This window comes from Alligator sinensis, unplaced genomic scaffold, assembly GCF_000455745.1.
Source record: "Alligator sinensis unplaced genomic scaffold, ASM45574v1 scaffold29_2, whole genome shotgun sequence".
Classification (NCBI taxonomy): domain Eukaryota; kingdom Metazoa; phylum Chordata; order Crocodylia; family Alligatoridae; genus Alligator; species Alligator sinensis.
This window is the reverse complement of record NW_005842194.1, coordinates 1,217,936-1,223,561: the sequence shown is the minus strand read 5'-3', so window position 1 is coordinate 1,223,561 and position 5,626 is coordinate 1,217,936. Positions and strand designations below refer to the sequence as shown.

At 47.2% G+C, this 5,626-nt stretch overlaps 1 protein-coding gene and 1 long non-coding RNA gene across 6 annotated transcripts in view; one reads left to right on the top strand and one right to left on the bottom strand.

The window, feature by feature from the left end:
• Positions 1 to 5,626, bottom strand: part of HOXA3 (homeobox A3) — a 43,692-nt gene that overhangs the window by 6,797 nt on the left and 31,269 nt on the right. Inside the window, exon 1 of one of the 5 annotated variants that reach the window (XM_025207415.1) lies at positions 3,257 to 3,704. The exons of 3 other annotated variants lie outside the window; for them this stretch is intronic. The gene's annotated coding sequence lies outside the window, so the exon portion shown is untranslated. Of the gene's footprint in view, positions 1 to 549; positions 567 to 3,256; positions 3,705 to 5,626 lie in introns of those variants that run through there. One more of the 5 variants, XM_025207413.1, reaches the window with a different exon arrangement.
• The window catches only part of LOC102369567, an 8,506-nt gene continuing 6,897 nt past the window's right edge, over positions 4,018 to 5,626 (top strand). Inside the window, exon 1 of the long non-coding RNA XR_324170.3 lies at positions 4,018 to 4,181. This is a non-coding gene — a long non-coding RNA (uncharacterized LOC102369567). The remainder of the gene's footprint in view (positions 4,182 to 5,626) is intronic.

Below are 5,626 nucleotides of genomic sequence, written 5' to 3'. Positions count from 1 at the left end.
GGCCCCGGCCCCGGCCCCAGCCCGCTGCCGGCAGCTCCCGGGCGCCGAAAAGTTGTGGGAGCGAGTCCGCCCCGAGCCCAGCCCAGCCTGGGGGCCGCAGCCTCCCGCCGGCCCCCCGCGCGCCGCTCCGAGAGGAAGGATGGGAATGATTACAGGGGCTAATGATTAACTGGTGCGCGCGTGAGTACACACGCGCGGGGAGAGGTGCACACACACGGAAGGACACACACAGGCGGAGATGTAGAAAGACACACAGAGGTGTGCAACCTCCCCCCCCTCCATGCTCACACGGACACACCGATAAATGTACACACACACACACACGCACTGAGCAAGGTACACACGTCCACACAGATGTGCCCCCACGCACACATGTGGACACACACAGAAATGTACACGCAGAGAAATGGACCCCCGCACACACACAGATGCGCACCTTCCCGTGCCCGTGTACAGAGCGGCTCAGAGTCACCTCTCCCTTGTGCCTGTGTACACCCCCCCCCACCTCGGAGATGCACCCTGCACGTGCGTGCGCGGGTGTGTACTCACATATGCAGCCTGCACGCAGCTTGTGCCTATGAGTCAGTGGGTTTGGTTTTGTTTTGTCTTGTTTTTAATTACCCAAGTGTCCCGCATCGAGTTGAAGCCTGTACCGCAGCCCGAGGTAGCCGGCGAGGGCGAAACACATTAAATGGAGATTTAGAATAATTACCGGGCGTAAATTTGTCGTTACTTCGTTAATTAAGGCATAAAAAATATATAGAACTAGTGCGTGGAAGCCGCCAGGGAGCACGGTGTCACCTTAAAGCACGAACAAAGCCAGGGAGAAGCGAGAAATAAAAAGCAGGCTAAGGCCAGGGTGGCCTCTTCTGCATACCAATGGTTTTTGTCATTTATGGCTATACAAGATTTATGACTTCATGCACCCGAGCTGTAAACAGAGCGCTGCTACAGAAAACACTTGCTCCGTGTGGCACAACCGATGGCACCACATGAAAGGGGAAGCCGGGCAGCGTAGGAGGGGAGAAGAGGCAGAAATTCCCTCGTAGGCATTTTGCTCCCAGCCGCCCCTCCGAGGGTGCGGGGGAAGAAAAGCCTCTCTAGTCAATAATCAACCCCGCACTTTCTTCGGAAACTGCTGATTTGACTTTCTCCCCGCGGCCGCCTAAAATAGCAAGAGGCAACCCCAGAGCCCCCCTGGAGCAAGCGGGAGGACTGGGGAGATGGCTCCTTACACATCTGCAAAGGTCTTCGGGCTCGGGCATCGGTGCAGCTTTTGGATCACCAGACTCTCCGCTCAGCATCTCTCGGGTGCTTCGGATGGGGGCATGCCGAGCTCGGACTCGAGAGATACAGAGAGGCTGGAACTTTTTTCTGGAGGGGAAAGGGAGAGGAAGAGGGGGCAGATACTGGCTTTAAGCCACAGATTTTTCAAGGTATTTCAATTCGCACATGGGTCCCTTGGAATTACTGAGCAATTTTTCCACGATGCCTTTGATCTCGCCAGAAAAGCCCTCTAATCCTCTCGCACGACGCCTCTTGTTCTCACTACCCAACTCTGTCATTTGAAAATACGGCGGCGATTTATTCTTATTTTGTCCCCCAGTCCGATTGTCCCTCGATGCATCCTATAAACGCGCAGCTCCTTCTACCGCCGGGTCCACGCAAAGATAAACGGATGCAGCTCTCCCTAGGAGAGGGCCGGCTCCTCTCTGCGGTAGGAGCCGAACGAAGTGCTCGAGTTGGACCCGGGGACGCATTTGCCCTGCGTCCTGGCTAAATATCTGAGATGAGGACTTGACTGCTTTCTCCGGAGGGCTCGGGCTGGAGTGGGGCGCCCAGACCGGCGGGAATGTCGTCAGTCCGGGTGTAAGAGAGACCAGCTAGATCTTTATCGGGTTTGCTCTGAACCAGAAGCTCCCAGGATATATAATGTATCAACACTTCGGGGCTAGTGAAGAGGGGGAAAGCACATTCTGCCTCCTCTAGAGTAGGAAGAAATTCCCCATGAAGTGTACCCCAGAGTCCTGGAAGGCTGATCGGGGGCGTTAGCCGCCCTCGATGGAGTGCCCTGGCAGATCTTGCGGACACACCTGTTTTAAATGTGTGCCGGGGTGTATATTATCGAGCGCCATAAAGTCACAGCTGACACTTCATTGTGTGTTTGCTCGACATCTGGGGGGTTTACACAGGCATAAAGCGGCTCGGAATAGCCCTGCTCCACTCAGCTCTCCGCGCCCCCGCAGCCTTTGCGGCGGGACTGGATTATTTATGAGTGTTTTAACTGGGTCAAAATGCGCCCGAACTGGGTCATAAATCATAAGAAACGATGACAAGTAATTGAGCTGCAATTAAAGCTTACATTTTATTTGCAAGGCGCGTTTTGGCCCATTTAAAACACGGGAAGGCAGTTTTTAGCTTTTAAACACGCTGTGGGGAGCGAAAGAGCTCTCCTTTCAGCATCTCCCATAAAGAAGGCCGTGTTTCATGGTGGAAGGGGAGAGAAAAACGGCATTTTTTTGGGCCAGCTCTGAGCTGAGGATATACATTGGCAGCTAAAAAGAAAAAGAAAAAAAAGAAAAAGAAAAAAAACCCCTCTCCGTTTCCGTTTGCTCGGAGTGGATGGAAGTTTTAAACGGGCCTTTCTGGTTTAAGTAAAGAACGTTTTGTTTCTAAAAGGCTGCATTTTTTTAAATTGTTAATTTTTTTTTACCCCTGACCCGCTCATAAATTGAGTAATTACAAGTGCTCAGCAACCTGGGACAAAATGGGACAGCAACATCGAGAGAATCGCTCTGCCCCAGCTCACTGGAAACATAAATCACAGCTCCGCACTCTGACCTTTCCCAAAGCTGGAACCCACTGGTGGGTGTAATTTCCTCCCAACATTTGCACCCCTCTAAAACACAAGTAGCCCTTTACTTTTTCGTAATTTAAGGCGCATTTCGACCCGATCTCTGTAGAGCAGGTTAGGACATGGTGGTGGGGAGAAGAATTTAGGGAGAATGGTACTACTCCTACAAGAGATCCCCTCCCCCCCTTTTCTGGCTTTCCAAGAGCCCTGCTCAGAGGGAAGCACATTTCCAGAAGCTGATTTATGGGCATAAAGCATTTGTTCCTAGGCAGATCATTGTCGGGTGCATCCGGGTTTGGTCAGACTAGGGGAATTGCCGAGCAGCGCGAGTCCCAGCCCGCCTGGCAGGATAAACAAAGTAGCACTAAGCATCATAAATAAAATGGCAGCACAATTGCATACTCATCGATTTCCAGCGCCGGCATCGGCAAAACAATCGCCCAGAGAACCAGCTAGCCACAGCCCCGGCCCCAGGCGAGGAGGGTTTCTCAAAGCCGCTCCAATCATTATAGTAAAAAAGAATAATCAAAATAAAGCCTCCTCCGTGCCCCTGTTTGATCATAAAGGACCAAGCGAATAGCAGCATACAGGGGTTTTAGCAGGGGCTCAGGCCAGCCAAGACACACGACATCTCTACGAGACAAAAACCAAACCCCAATAATCAGAAACTCTCTGCTGTGTTGGCTGCCATGAGATACTTCGGTATTTTCCGCTGCAAATTGAAACAAAGGGGGAAAGGCAGCTTGATTTCAGCGCGCGCGCGCGCGCACACACATACACACATACACACACCCTTCAGCCTTTTCTCCTGACCTTTGCCTTGACCAGCAATAACTCACCACATAAATGAACAATCAACGGAAATACCTTAAAATAAAATCCATCCTTTCTAACGAAGCATCGCGTCCTATCAGCTCGCCAAGAATCTTTCCATAAGGACCCAAGGCTGCAAACCGAAATGGCAGGCTCTTGCAAGGGACGAAGGGGGTGGTGGGAGGGGGGGGAATAATAGAAAGCAGTTCTTGCTCTGAACAGAAACTGGAAAAGCGTAATCACAGACGAAGCCAGCCCGGGTCTCCACTCCAAATGCCACAATAATGCGCTGTAGTATGTGCTCACGTGGTCATACGTCAACTTAAATCCTTTTATTTGAAATAGGGAATCGGTGAAGGAACAAGGTTTCTAAGCGCAATCCTCTGATTTTGAAAGCCTCCACCAAACCCATTAAAGAAGAGTTTTAAGAGAAAAATATATATATCAGGCGATGGAGATGATTGCATTTGTTTTCTCCCACACTAATATTTCTTTACACAAAATCACAGGCAAGGTAAGAGGAATTGTTTTCATATTATGGGATTACATTGCACTTTTCTACTAACCCTAATTAACTGACTTTTCCTTAAATTGACCTGCAACAATGAACCACATCTAACAGCGGTGAGCTTTGCAGTCCAGTAAGACAGTCAAATCTTCATACCATTCTTTCAATAAGGAACTCCTTAATGACTAACAGTCTTTCCCACCGCCTTCTCTATACTGCTATTGTATGGGTCTTGCTTAACACCCACACTTTACATCAGGGCAGCTGTAGAAACTTAAAAGAGCTATAATTACCTGACAAAGGCAAAAAAGAGTCTCTTCTAATACTATAGTTGATTTTTGTCCTTGTAACACACTATGCAGAATGCGTCTTCTTTCACTGGGGAGGATCCGAATTTTGCAACATCTTTTGGGACATTCCTGTTAAACCTGCGCTTACGCATTTCCTATACAACTGCTTGAGTGATGCACAAAATTATAGGTTTCTAAAGATGAAAACAAATTGGAAAGAAATGATCTGACTCTCCAGGAAAAAAGAATCACCCTCACACCTCCCCCAAGTCAACTTGCAAAATGAACTGCTAATGTGAACACATACACTTCCTCCTAAGGCTGATCAGTTTTTAATATTTACACAGTACTTTAGATAACAAAAGAGACCTGGATTTCACAGAACTTTGTTGAAGACAGTTAAGGAAAAAATATGTCACTGTTCCAGGTTGGTGACTGAAGATTGGGAAGTTCTTGTCATAATTTTGCATTACAATACAAGGATTCATTTAAATATTTCCAAGCCCTCCTCTAGAATTTTTAAGAAACTTTCAAGCTCTCCTTCTGTTGCCATTTTACATCTTCGCCTCTACTTTAATTGATAGAAAGATAATTTTTGTGCAGTGAATTTTATCACCTACGGACATTATGGACAAACTGTAGATAATCTGATTTTGATTGCAAAGTAGAACCTAAGAGGCAGATGGAAGTTAAAGCCATCAATAATATTAGTAGACTTTACAACAGAATCAGAGTGACATTAAAACAGAAGGAGAATTTGCAATTTTTCAAATGGAAGTGACTTCCATAGTTATATTCCGCCAAGAACCTGAATAAAGAAATATCTCAGAAAACACAGCATGTTAGCCACACACAACATCTACACCTCCATAGCTCTTAAAGCTATCTTTAACCCTATTAAATTTAAAGCAAGAGTTAAATATGCAAAGAAGATTTTTTTAGCTGATTTCAATAAAGTGCTTTAGGTCGCATAACAGATACATGCACACACACATGCACAAAGTTTTTTTGTCAATAATGCAATTGAAATTAATGGATAATGAAGCAGAAGCTAAAAAAGCATAGTAAGTCTTCCTTGGGTCTCTTGTAAAAAGTTATCGACTGCTTTGCCTCAAAAGCAGGAAGATAGCTTTAGAACTTGCAGTCCTGAGCAAATAGAAA